The 14,912-nt window shown below is 41.9% G+C and overlaps 1 long non-coding RNA gene across 1 annotated transcript; it reads left to right on the top strand.

The window, feature by feature from the left end:
• Positions 640-14,912, top strand: LOC110394495. The gene is made up of 3 exons (XR_002435666.1): positions 640-826; positions 6,096-6,238; positions 11,423-14,912. It is a non-coding gene; the product is annotated as an uncharacterized LOC110394495 (long non-coding RNA).

Genomic DNA, 14,912 nt, shown 5'->3' with positions numbered 1-14,912 from the left:
AACTCAGCGTGGGTTGTATTGCAAAGTGTCTTACAACTCTCTGCTGCTGCATACATAAAATGCATATCAGTATTTCCTAATGGTTGCTGTATTTTGGGTTGTAAATAAATTACAGCATCATACACTTGAAGTATTAAAGTGTGAAACTCTCACCTCTGAGGGTGCAATGGAAAACCAGTCATGGCCAAGCGGGCTACAGCTGCCAGGCTGACCTTTAGACAATGCTGCTGAGTAACTTTGTATATAAACATATATATATATATATATATACACATGCATAAACATTTAGTGTTTTTTTTTTCCCCGAGACTTCCTGAAGTATCACACACAGATAAAAATGAGACTATATTTTGCTGGTATTTCTAACCTAGACACTTCTGCTGGCTGTTAGCTTTCTTCCTCCTGCTTGTTGCACTGGCTGGGGACTCCAGCTGTGCACCTGGATGTCAGTGGAGACTGGGTATATTCATCTCTTTGCTTTTCAAGGAACAGAGCTGGTCTTAGAAGGACACCTGATTCACAGAACCTGCGCCTTATCTTTGTTCTAACAAAGTTATCTAGATAGGAATCATCTGTATGTAAAGGTTCCAGCTTGCTTTTATTCCATTCTTTAAAGGTCCTTTGTGACAACTGCGTTCATGTCCACTGAAAGCCTCCACCTCACTCTGTGTCGCTTTCCTTTCAGATTTTGATATTCTGAATTTTAGGAAAAGGGCAGAAAAGAAAAGAAAGAGAAAAAAAGAAGGAAAAAGAGAAGACAACTGCTAGCAGTCATACTGCAGTGTGTCCTGGCTCCCCAGTATGTAACGATGGTCAGGGAGCTTAGGTGAGTCTCCAGGTCACTAATGGAATGTGAAGAAAGCATAAAATTAACCCCTCAGTACGAGATGCTCATTTTAGTGATGACCTCTCCAAGAAGTTGTATTTCCCACATTTACCTGAATAGCAAGCCCATCACAAGGGCCAAGTGCTGAGAGGTGGTATAGGTTCGGCACAGTGCCGCGCTAATTGTACAGCTTCCAGATGGGAGCTGGCTCCTGCCATGCCAGCTCAGAGAGGGCAGGACGAACACGTGTCTGCCTGCACCCATCTGTATAACTGCCTTAAGGCCCTCAGCTTTCCTGGACAGTAGGAGAATCACACAGAGCATATAGATTTCCCTATGAGGCCTAGTTCACAGCTATGCAAATAGTGATATGTTCTTGATTCATCTTTAGAACAACAAATATTTTTCAGTGTGCTAGCTAAAACTAATACATAATAACATAATTTGTCTTGCTGAAATGCAAATGTTCATATGCAGTTTCCCTTCTGCAGAATATGGGGAACTAACCCTTAAGCTGATTTGAAGAGGTTGCTTAGGAACTGGGCAACAGTGCTATAATGATACAACAATATTTTGTTTCTTTCATGCTGGATGCTTGGGCAAAGAGGCATATGGGTTATACTGCCTTGTGCAGTGCAGAACCATAGACTAATTTGCACAGAAACAAACTGAACTGCAGTTCCAGTTCCCTACCTTCCCATCTGAGAAAGACAAACAAAGCCCAACAGATTTTGCTCAGTTTTGCCCTCCTGACTTTTCCAATGCCCATCTCACATCCTGTATTCTTTCATAGTGCATTCATGGGATAAAGTTTTCCAACAAAAAATTACTGCAGTAGATTTCTCTGTTCATCAAAGCATGAAACCAAGTGGTTGCCTCTTGAAAAACATGAAGGCGTCGTTGTGAGCATCGCTCTAATATTTACAGAGGAATGGAAAAAAATAGAAGCTTTTTAAAGAGATTTAACTCAAATCCCCATGTGCAGCAGTGCTGCCTCCGGCCTAAAGCCAGTATACTTTTTGATCCTAAGCCTTGCAATCTGAAGATATCCTGTGTTTCTACAGTTGTGTTTGTTTTGGAAGATGCATAACAAATAACGAAAGGAAGGATATATGAGATATCACAGAGAGCTGTGGGGAGAGGGGTTACAACTCCACGGAGGGGGGAGCTTTGTGCATATGGCCTCTGAAAACCAAAAAGTGTATGGAGATTTGCTTTTTCTACACTCCCTTGCGCTCCCTTGAGAAAACAAAAATAAAGGACAGAGGAATATCTTTTTTTTTTTTAAATTTTTAAGCTGTAGCCTTTGGTTACTGCAGATCAGATACACTTTTAATCAGTTGATCTACTGAAGAGAGGAGCAGAATGTTTTAGTCACAAAATCCTAGATTTAAGAGCAGAGAGGAAATCATCCCTGTAAATGGGAGCCTGCTGTGAGCTGGTTGAAATGCTGAAGTTCTGTTCTTGGGAAAAAAAAATTAGCCATCGAATTTATTTTTTTTTTAAATCTGGTTGGAATTAGAAGTCAAAATTCAGACTCACCCATAGACCCTTCCCAAGAACTGAACTTTGGGAATACCAAACTGGAATTATCACAACATTTCATTTGAGCAAAGCCTGCATTTTGTCACGATAAAGTCAAAGGACTTTAACTTTTGATTTGGAAGCTCTTTGACACAGTGAATGACTGAAGTGTGTTCGCTGGAGAATGTTATGTTCCCTGAACGCTTTGTGGATTGTATTTGCAAGTAAGCTGGGGCAAAAGAAGTTAATCAGAATCTAACTCTGCAAGAGCGGCCATCTTCATAGAGGTTTGAAAACCACTAAAACATTCTTGTGAGGGGCAGTATTAAGAGTGGCAACAGCTTGAAAATCATCAGTACCTGCAAGGGTACTGGAATGGATCTGTGCTCTGAAGTTTGTGAAGAAGTCCTAAATAGCTGTAACAGATGTAGAGGAGGACAGCCCCTCCATCTTCCATACATCAGTCACTAATCGCAGTCTGGCCAAACTTCACTAGCCTAAGGCAGCAATATGTTAATACATTTTAACCAAGTCAAAATAAATGGCTTTAGTATATTCAGATTTTCTTCTGTCCTTGAGAAATTTAAAGCACAGTAAAGGCACTGTGAAACACTGAGGGCTCCTTGACTTTTGCACAGTGATGATTCAGATTCATGTTTTCACATGGCTGTTTGAGTTACCAGTTTATAAAGGTGCAAAAATGACTCATTTTTACTATGGTTTCTCCTACTGCAGCACAATATAATGACATCTATTGAAAAACTGCTGTCTTCTTCAGTAACGTTTTAAGTGAGCATAATTAAGAAGACAAGGCTAAAGAAAAGAGTTGTTAGTATTACAGAATCATAGAATCCTTAGAATTGGAAGGGACCTCTGGAGGCCATCTAGTCTGGCTTCCCTGCATTGAACAGGGACATGCACAGCTAGAGCAGGTTACCCAGGGCCTGATCCAGCCTGGCCTTGAAAGTCTCCAGGGACGGGGCATCAACCACATCACTAGGTAACCTGTTCCAGTGCCTCACCACCCTCACTGTAAAAGTCTTCTTCCTTATATCTAACCTAAATCTGCCCTCTTAGTAACTGGGCAGTTAGTTGTGACTGGTAGTTAGTTGTAATGTACAACTAGCAGTTGTTACCCTGAGGTCATTTTCCTTTAGGAAATGTCAGGAGCACGCCAAGCTGACCAAGCAGCCAGCACCACAGGCTTCCGGGCAAAAGCAAAAATGTTACAAGAAATTAAGATGGAAGCATTGCAGGTATATTAAATGTTTAGTAGTGGGGATGAGAAAAGAAGGAGGAATTAAAAAAAAAAACAACGAACATTATTGCTGGCCTCATGAGAATTATAAAGGAAGAAAGCTAATGAACCTGCAAGGAAGAACAGGATTCAGACTAAGAACAAGTGACTGCGGGCATATTGTTTTGGCACAAGGAGTCCATCACTGTTGACTTTTATGAAAATAAAATTAGATGCAGATCCTCGTACTCAGTAATCACTAAAGAGAGGATTAAGAAAAGCCCTGTGACTAAGTGCAAGAGAAATTTCACACATGAGTGAGCAAGGGACAGGAGGACTATTGACAACATCTGACAAAAAGTTATGTGCACGGAACAAGCTGAAATGAAGAGATAGGGACAATAGTGATTAACCACAATTGAGCTCTTAATGGAGACAGATTAATTTCAGGTTCTACAAGAGAAAGGAATTAAATCTGTATTCTATTATCTGATCTTATACTGAGGAGGAGGGCAGTTATTTTAAAGGAGATTCATATGGTTGATAAGGAGGAAGGAAATAAGAACAAATTTAAATTAAGACATGGGAAACGAGGGAGAAACAAAACAACAAACGCTGACAAGGAGATGGACTAGATGACCTTGCAGGCCTTCTCTATCTCATGCTTGCTTGACTCTTTAGGAAGTCATCTGGGTCTTGGTAGCGGATATTTAAGATATCATATTTATGACCAAATTCAGCAGATTAGTCCAGGTACAGAGTCTGCTTTTTCCACGACTTCTCTGTAATCATAGAATTTTAAAATTACCAAAATGCAGCTCTGAGTTTCATCAAATCATATCTTTAAAATACTGGCAATGAACAGAGGTGCAGCTTTTCTCCCTTTAAAATTCAAGTGTGATGATATCAGTGTTTTGAATTATTTTGATGTTTTTCCAGCTGCCTTCCTAGATTGCTGCTGAGACTAACCAGGATATTTAGCTGTGCTGATATACAGTCACCTCACAAAGAAGCCCCCCTGTTCACATGCTGGCATGCATCCAGTCTGTATTTGGCCTTTATGGGGCCATTTCATTGCATGCTGTTAGAACTGGGCTGCTCTGGATGTCCTGGCTCTGTGGGGAAAAAGGAGGAAATACTAGTTCTGGACACTGACCCATGGAAGCGTTGAAGGGAATTGCTAACGACACAACAAGCCAGTTGCAGGAATGTCATGTAGCACTGAATTAAACCAAGGGGTGCTGACTAAAATGATAAACACTTATTTTCAGTAATGTCCCACTGCCATCAATATTTGGATGAATAGGGTCAGATTTTTGTACAAACTAGCAGCTTTGACATGATTATTGCTGAAGTGCTGGCTGGAATTGGACAGATGCATACAGGAACCCAGCTGAGACTGAGTGATGCTGGGTGTAGCCAGCATCATCTTGTTTCTTGTCGTTGTTTGTACAGTTTTTATTTATGTATTTACTTCCAATTTTAAAAAGTGTATTTATTTGTTCAGTTCCTACTATCAAAAAAGGCAAGGAGCTTCAGAGTGGTATTACAGGCTGCTGGAAAACATCCTCTCCAGAGCTGCTCTTCATCCTCTATTTGTCCTCTCTTCTGGGCAGCCCTCTCACTTACAGCCCTCAGCCCCTGCACAAGAAGCATTTGAGAATCCCTCATTAGGGCTGGTAGTCAGCCAGGAAGGGCCTTAGCGAGCTCTTTCTGGCCATGGTGATTTCTGTGAGTGAGTCAAAGGCCCTTCCTTCTCCATCCACTTCCTATGCTGTGGTCAGGCTATTTCAGCCTCCAGGATTTACTTGGATAGCAAATGGTTTGTGTGAGCATAACCACATGTCAGAATTTTTTTCCCATGGAACATCCCATCTCATTTATTTCAACTCTACTCAAACACATTTTGTGTTTGAAGGAAAGTCACAATAGTTTTCTTCAGATTTTCTTGTCTTTTGTTTTCACAAGGCCAAGGTGCACCAGCTCTTAGCACCAGCCAGAGCAATGAGTGTCTCACTCCATTTAGAAGGGAGATCAGCTGTTGAAAACAGATAGACCAGGTCAAAGGCTTTCAGTAGCCCATATAGTGTAAGTGAAAGTGCAGCTCCCACTGAAATTCACTGAGGCATAGAAGTATGCAAAGCAAATCCTCTGCTACAGAGGCTCTGGACAGACAGTTTATCCAGCTTTAGTTTTATAAACAATGCTGCTCTGCTTCCTACCTCTGTGTTAGGGTGTGGGAGAGTGCATACAAACACAACTGGGAAAGCCCCTGCTATATACTCTGTTCTTATCCAGTATGAGATACAGAGGGGGAGAAACTTCAGCAAACCATTTTGACTTTTCCCTAACCTTTGCTATGAATTCATCCTATAATTTATGGTTTGATTTTTTAAACTGACTTTTTATTGGATCACATGCATATAAAAGAGTTCATCAGTCAAGAACATATATATACAACTCCTAAAGACTAGGCTCCATTTAAAATTTTTTTTCCCCCCCCCACAGAAAAGGAGAGAGTCATGAAGAACGCCTTGAGTATGAGTTGGATTCCAGGCAAAACTGGGAAAAAAACTGCGCTTTTTGTGTTTTATAGTACTGTACTATCATCCTAAATCTATGTTTTTGTGTCAGCACTCAGCAGATTTAAGGTGAGTGTCCATTTTTTCCTCTCCCCTCCCCCCCCCACCTTTTCTTCTCTCATGGCATTTAGGATATTAAAACCAAAAAATTCTTGATTTACCAGCTCTGTCTTGCAGTGGGTTTCAAAGAAGCGAGCATAAGCACACCCAGACATAATACAGATGTTCCAGCGATGACATGTCAGCAGAGAGAGTGTATTTCTCTTTTGCCTCCTCCCTCTTCCTTATTCCTTATCTAATCTCTTCTCCTTCAACACAGTTGTCAGTGCTATCAGTGTGATGCTTGGAGGTGGGAGTGAAGCAGGAGTGGCTGTGCCACAGGGAGGTCTGAAGCCAAGGTGCCCCATGAGCCCAGCAGGCCTGTTCCTTAACCACTACATGTCCTCAGCCACAGGCAGAGGGGATCAACAGGGTCTGCAGGGGCATCACAGGCAGCCAACCTGCCGTCTTTGTGCATCACACCTGAGAAACCATCCCACAGACATCCCACTGCTCTCTGTCTGCATGCCCCAGTGCTGAGGCCGTCCTATAAGGCTGGCAAGCTGTAGGCTGTCTGGGTGGAAAGGGCTCCCAGCAATTCAGCTTCTGCTGCACATTCACTTAATCAAAACCAAAGTATTATTTATGGAGATTTTCCTTTAAAAATAAATGTTCTCTGGCCTGAGGAAGTGCAATAAATGCTTGAAATTATGTTCTCAATCCAGAATTAATCTGGATGACTGGACAAGAAAGAGAAAGGATGAAGCAAGTACTTTGATAAGTAAGGAAGAAGTTTTTCTTCCAGCTCCATGTCTGAAAAGTTGAAGTGAAAAAAATGGTGTTTGTATCTAGGATTTTTAAATGTTTCTATTAAGAAAAAAACCTAAAAAACAGAAGGATCTCAGATAGCCATTTTGATGAGAAACATTTCTCAAAGAAAAAACAATGGAAGCCGTGCCAAATCAGGATTCTTCATGCATGGTTATATAACAAGTCCTTCTCTTTCCACCCCCCTCAAACCCATGCTACATGCAAGATCTATTCTATTTCTGTCATAGCAAATCATTCTATGGCAGCTTTGCACTTTAGGAGTAAAGGCCAAACTGTTTAAGTACAGTTGCACCCATTTTAAATTTCAGTATATCTGCATGCATAGTTATAAGTCTTCCATATATTTGCAACAGGTGTCACAGAGACATCGTGACTCCTACTATATGTTTTGTATTTCTGACATGAGGAAGCCAGAAATGGGGTAAGCTAGGCTACTCATCAACTTCCAAATTTTAATTTCCCTTTCCTCTTTCATTATGAAAGCACACAGCCACTACTCTCCTCACCTGTCCCCAAGGACACAATCCTCCTCTGGCTCCTCACCACCTACACAGCCAGGCACCAGAGGCAGCTGACCTGAGCACAGGAACCTGTCCTGTACCAGAGGAGAGAAGGTTTCCTGTGGTGCTGGGACTAAGACCATCATTGGCAGTGGTTCTACATTTTCTTACTGTGGGTAAAACCTTATTGATTTTATTCCTTCCTTGCTAGGTATCAGGTAAGTAGGGCAAGAATAGATCCTGTTGTAACTGCTAGAGATAATTAACCTCTCAAAGGAAGACTGCTGTGAAGCACTTCCATCTGGAGAAGGTCCTGTAGCTTCCCAAGCAGGTCTGTACTCTCCAGGGCTGGTGGCTTTGGCAGCTGAGCCTGCTGCTTAAGGGCTATGGTAATGTTACAGTGAAAGTAACAGACTTTTTTGGCACTCAGTAGGCATTGAAGGGAAACTTGTTTGAGTCTGTCTGTACTTTAAGCAACGAGACAGTGAATTTGATAAAAGCTGCAGCATTGATGTAAGAGAGACTTCTTTAAAACAGTTGTTATCGTAGAATACTTTGACTGCAAAATGGTTTCAGAGTCAGAAAAGCCCACATTTATGGATTCAGAGTGGACTCTAGAGGGGATTAGAACCAAATAAACCGTATGCGTCAAAACATAATTTGGAAGTAGAAGAAAATGAGCAATTGAATATCAACACTAAGCATCTAGGTTTCGAGGAGAAATACAGTTTTTTTCTCTTATGCTTTTTAATCTTTTTGTCAGTAAACTGATATGAAACATAAATGTTACTATAGCATTAGGATATTTTAATAAAAATACAAATTATATCAATATAACGTATTGATAACTGTAACGCAATAAAAACCACAGCAATGACATGGGAGTAACAAGGTCCTAGGCTGTAGCAAGTGAGAATGTGCTCAAATGGAACAGCCAGTGACGCAGAAACAAAAGAAAAAAAAAAGCTGCTTACCTGCAGACCTAACTGCCAACCCTTAAATGAGGTCTGGGAAGGAGTGGATCCTGGCTGCACCCCTTCTGGTCACTCAGGTGCATTGCAGGCACCTGAGCTCCCCTGGGTTGGCCCTGCCCTCCCACCAGGTGCTCAATCACTGGTTCGAGCCGTGATTTGCATTTCAATAACAATAACACACTTCCCTTTCTAACAGAGAGGTGTGAGATTATGTAGCAATTGTGTGCTGAAGTTAAAGAAATTTGGACTGCAAATGAAACTTTCAAGAATGCAGCTAACTGATGAATTTAACATAGTGTGTAACTAATTTCTACACGATTATGGTCTCAGGTGATGCAGACACATGCTCAAGCATGAAGAATGGCCAGAGGTGTGGGAGGTGCAGTACAGTTTCTGATTTCATGGTGATGGACTGCCAGGTCATTGCTTGCATACCTGTCTTGCTGGAAACAGTGGTTTTCTTACAAGAGCGAGCATGGAGACATCTTTGTCTCTGTCCTAAGTTTTCTACAGCACTTTTCACAATTTTTAAACACCGTTGCCCATCCACATCCCTTCTGATGGCACATGTAACTGCCAGGAATAGTTACTGGAGATGGAGCAGGAACAAGACAGGCACACATGGGAGTGCTTCAAAAGCCAGTTGCTAGATGAGCTGCAGATGTTCCTTTCAAATACCGGTAGCTATTCTGCTCAAAATTATTTCCAAAAATACACTAAGCACTGAAGGGAATAGAAAATTCTTTGTTTAATCAATACTTTCACTTTAAAATACTTTTTTTCCCCCTGTGTTTGGCAATTTAGAAATAATAGAAAATGTCACTGCGAATAGAAGCTAGAATTTCTCAGACAAAAAACAGAAGATCCACAGAGGGGAAGGGTAGTTTCTGTTCTCCACTAAATGGCATTTTTAAAAACAAAGTACAATATTTCTTCACAGACCTTTGTCCCAAGTCTGGCATGCTTTTAGGAAAAGCAAAACAAGAACAGTATGTAGGATATTGTATATTACAAGTACTTCAGGCATTATGAATGGAAAAACAAATACCTATCACTGACAATGTTGTTGCCTCATAGATCATTTTTTTCCTTCTCTGGCTTTCATTATTCCCAAAGTAGTTTGTTTATAAATGTCTCAAAACTGTAAGGCTGTGTATAAAAAAAAAATCGGAGCTTAATGATAATGGTTTTACAGATACCACATCATTTTAGAATGACTTTGTGACTTTTGCTTAGATAAATATTAAGGGCTTCAAATATTGACCCTTCTTTTCAGAAGCTGGGTTGGTTTTAAGCAGTGAAGTATTTGGGCAAGTTTCTTCCTTTTCAAGAGGGATTCAAAAATAAGAACAGATGCAGATAAACACTTGAGTTTCAGGATCAGAAATCAAGCTTTTGTTTAAAAATTGTTTAATGACAAACTACATCAGCTTGAGAAAACATCAGAGAGTGGTTTTTAACTGTGTATCATTCACATTCACAAAAAAGCCCCAGCTCTTGGAAAGTGGGGTCAGACAGACGCACCAGACATGCCGGAGTTGCAATACCTAGATTTCCCCAGTATCCACACCACTAATTTACACTAAAGAAAAGCCTTTCCTTTTCTGCTTCTTCATCCCATATGGTGTTCAAAATTCAGAGTTGAGCTCGAAGGTGGATGATGTTGCCCTCCAATGTAATAGTTATAACAGGTGAAAGAAGCTGTGGGGCTGTAGCAGATGGCTGCTTGCTGATCCCCATGTCACTGAATGCACATGCGGTTTCTTTCTCTTCCAAACACCTTGATGCCAGATGAGTTCAGTGGGGCCTGAAAACATGAAAAAGTATCAAAATTAGACAATGATAATATTTGCTGCTACTGACAAGGCTGTGGTTTCTTATAATTAGCTTCAAGTCAGGTAAAATTTCTCTTTCTGAGATGCTCCTGACATGAGGCCATATGGGTAGCACCAACATAAATCACCACCTTGCTCTCTCCAGGGATGCTGTTGCATTCCTCCCTCTGGAATTTGCAGTGGGGCTGCGTTCTGCAAACAGAAGCAACATGTATCTGTGTTCCCCAAAAGAGAAGCAAAATGGCTGCGTGGAAGGAACTTCCGCATTACACACATTCCAGTTGTTCCTTTGAGCCACAGCCATAACTCCCTCCAGATGTAACCCTTCACTTCTCCTTCTTTACAAGTTTATTTTCCTTGTAAGGAAGAAAAACATGGAAAAGATTTTTGGTGGGTGTAGAGTGAACTGAGAAGTACTGAATGTAAAGAATGAAGAAGGCTTTGTACAACATCCGACTACAGCCACTGAGCTTAGTCACACACAAAACCCTGAAGCACTAAACCCTTTCAGATGCCTCTGTCTAGGTGAAATTCATTTTCTTGCCTAACAGTACTTGGGAGAGGTGTATGTGTGTGTTTGTGCGCACACAGGGAAAGAAATCTGGGCCTCAATGTACAGCCTGAGCAGGGGGCTGTATGGCTCTCTGTAGCTCCTGCTGCAGCCTCTAGGGCTGATCAGAGCCTGAAGGTGCTGCAGACATCCTCCCTGGGGGGCTGATCGCAGCAGATGTGTGCAAGCCTGGGGCAGATCCACAGCTCTCATGCTTCTTTGCCGATGTTCTCTAGAGGAGGACAACCCTCCATTTTCACACTTAAGTGTTCTCCTGAGGGCAGTGTGGTGATCATGGTGGATTTCAGTCTAAGGTTTGGGCATAGGTACTGTACTGTTTGACATGTACTTTTACAGTCTTTGTGTGGAGGACAACAATGCTTCCTACTTTCCATGGCTGGAGGGTGACTGTGGCTAAGCCTCTGCCTAGGCCTTGTGGTGAGTAGCAGCAGGATGGTGACAGCTGAAGTGCTGAAGTGTGCTCTCTTTTAACCCAAACCTTGGCTCCATTCCTCCACCTGCAGGAGAGCTGCCATGTGCTCTTGGCTGTGCCATTCTCCAGAGACCCAACAGCGATGGTGGCCGTAGTCCCCAGAAGACCTTTCTAGGAGTGCTTCAGTCCACCATACAGAGAAACCGAAGCAACAATCTCAAACAGTCATGAATTTTTACGACTTCACCATGATACTCGACTGATAAATGGTTATGTTGTTTACCCCATTAATGAAAGAAAAACTGTGGGTTTATTTCCTCTGAACACAGAAGTGAAGCACAGCACAAACATAAACGTGGCATCATACCATTGCCTTTTTCTTACCCATAAATACTGCTGGGGCTTTCAGTTTGCCCAGACCTTTCTGCCCTCATCTTGCTGTTCCTTCACCCTTCTGGTAAACGAGCCCCCAGAGCAGACTTACAAAATGCGGATACACTAAGTTTAATCCTCTTTTCCAGGAATAGTTGCTACTAAGATAACGGCAGAAAAACAGAAAACATAAAAACCTTCAGGCATCATTGGCACCAAGCTTTATTTTTGAGAAGGCCCAGAGATAGAAGTAATAACATGGGATTCAGTGAAGGCTTCCTGCTGAGGTGTGATGGATGCCTGCATTGCTACCACACAGCACATCGGTGTGGAGCCTGCTGGCTTGGTGGGTGTCAGGTACAGATGATCACTTCCAAGGACACTGTGAACAACTGTTTCAATAACCCGTATTTGGAAAAAAGTACCTGCATATACAGATGCAATAGGTGAAGGATAATTCCATATTTTATGTCAACACATAGATATCCTACAGAGTATTGTTTTTCTTTCTTTTTATTCCCCCTTGTTTTTTTCCTTTGGTCTGGTTTATGTTTAGATTCTTATTAGAAACATGTGATAGTATCACAAATGTGAATTTGGCTGCCAAAAGTTAGGTCCCTGAAATCATATGTAGATATCTGAAGTGCCTGACTTTCAGAGATGCAGGGCTCAGAGTGGCAGAGCAAGCTAGTGATTTAGGTGCCTACATACATCTTCCGGTGCTTGTTTTGAGCAATCAAACAGGAAATATTCTGGCCACTGTATTCAGGCAAGAAAATTTAAAATGACAAGTATTGGAGCATCTGATAAGTTGAACCCTTAAATCATTAGCAGAATTTGGCAAGGCTGTAAACTTTCCAAGACATTCACTGGGAATCTCAAATTAAATAGTTGGAATTCCAAGCTCCTCTAAGTTCATTTGTTATTGCCAAGGGACCACTTTTAGATCAACTATTAGCAAACCTAGGATTGATTTATGAGAAATTTAGGAGCCTTAGTTCAGCAGTGCAATTGGTACCATATATTGGTAGGGGCTGCCAGCTCCTGGGAGAAATGAGCCTTGGCTGTGCTTTTTGCACTACAGTTCTCCCTAGGCGCTCACGCTTTGCTGCACACGCTTGGAGTTGGCTCAGCCCAAGCACTTCACTGCCAGAGGTTTTGCAACTGGTGCAGCTCAAGAAAGGACCAACGGAGAAAGGGACGCTGTGTGTTGAACAGCCTCTTGGCTGCAGCACTCAGGCACACAGCAGAGAAAGTGGATACTTGGCTGTATTCAGGATCTGAATAACCCATCAGGATCTGAATAACCATTTATTTCTCAGGGGCACAAGGGAGTTGCTGTCCCACAACTGACAATTCCACTGGCTGTATAAGGCATTGGAGTAACTCGGAGAGATGGTCTGAATTGCCTTGCTGGGCCAGAAGACTGCTATTTAGGTATTAAAATGACCAATTTAGGCATCCATAATAGGAAGCTTGCTTATTGCTTCGGTGTGCTATAACCATTGCATATTATGCTGTTCATAATCGTGTCATTGTTTCCTTATGCTTCCTGCTTTATTACATCCATCTGCTGCTCTGTATTTTACATTTGAAGTGCAGGCTTTCTGTGCCATGGCTTTGCTTAATGCCTAGCATATAGTAGAGGCACGCCAACACTCAAATTCTGCATTTCCCCCCCAGACCTTGGTAGAAGCACTTGACACTCAAATGGAACAGTTCAGAGAGTAGATCAGAAATATGCTTAATTTCTACTTTGACCACCAACATTTGCATTGTTTGCGTGCTGATGCCTGCCACCTAAGGGAGCAAAAATTCAGAATGTGGAGGGCAAATTAAGGGATTGATTTTCCTATTGGTTTCCAGACTCTTTAAGCTGTAAACATCATTGTCAACATACTGAGAAGAAAAGACAGCTTTCACAAAAGCTTTATAGGCTATCTTTGCATCTATGACAAGCCAGCCCAAACAAGGAAGTACATTGTTAGCACGCAGGCTCCACTGCCACCCTCTTGTACTCATAGTGGTTTCACAGAAGCTTCGGTTGCATGAAGTATTCCTGCTAGCTTTAATAAAATGCCATATGTGGGCCAAAGTTTTCAAGAGTTATCACATTTCTGGCCGCTCAGCTTAAAGCAGTTCTGCTTTTTCAGAGGGCACCCAAGGATTCAAAGCCCTGATCACTTCATTGCCAACCACCACTTGTTGACAATGCCAGCACCCCAGACAAGATATTGCTCAGGGACCATATTTCCCTCCCTGGAAAACCTCTGTGATGATCTGATTGATGGCTGTTTGTGTACTTCCATTCAGCAGCCCTTCAGCTGGAGACAGAAACAATACTCTAGCTGAGAGTAGAGTGAAGGCAAGGAAGGCTATACATTTCTAAGCTGCTGCGGAAAAGCCGCAGACTAATTTGTTAAGAAGCTCTAGAAATCACATGTAGCTTCTACATAATTCTGTTTAAAAGAAAAACGTGTCTGATCCCTTGGATATCCATGGATCCAAAGATGAAAAGAGAAGTATTTGATATTTTTCCCCACTTGAATTTTCTATCCAACAGCTTGGAAAACTATTATTTGTATGACATTTCATTAGCTTTATGTGTGTCTGGATTAATGGTAATGGAATAAGCAGACTTTTCCGGCTGGCCTGAGATGAATAAATAGGTGAAATCACAGGACACATAATTACTTTCTTCATTAGTTTGGTTTTTCTTTATTTCACCAGTTCTACCAGGTGGGACCTGGTTTCCACCAGAAGTGGTTGTTATCTGGAAGATGTGTCCAATGCTGTTCTTTGGTTTTCCCTACTCCAGATGAAGACACAAGGTATGAAGTGCTTTGCCCAATATTACATGACATTTGCAGTCATGGACAGATTGTGTTTGCCCAAGTTCAGCCCCAAAGCCAAGCACAAAGCCATCCCTTCCCCTTCTTCTCCTCCATGTACATTGACAAGTGGCCGCTGCAGAGGAAGAGGCAGGGCCTGGTGTGATGGTGGAGAAGCTGCTAATAAAGCTCCAGGGCGCACATTACGCAGGCAGCTCCAGAGACCAGGCTGTGTTAGTAACTGAGAAGAACAGAGCTCAGATAAAAGGGTGCTGGGAGGGGTCATTTTGAGGGGCAATTTGCAAGGAACAAACCAGCATGTTGTTCTCAGACACGAGGGATGAACCTGGAGGAAAAATGGGGCAAGAGACATTAAGT

The sequence above is a fragment of the Numida meleagris genome, chromosome 2 (assembly GCF_002078875.1).
Source record: "Numida meleagris isolate 19003 breed g44 Domestic line chromosome 2, NumMel1.0, whole genome shotgun sequence".
Taxonomy (NCBI): Eukaryota; Metazoa; Chordata; class Aves; order Galliformes; family Numididae; genus Numida; species Numida meleagris.
Note: the sequence above shows the minus strand (reverse complement) of the source record. Positions and strands in the feature narration are given on the sequence as shown.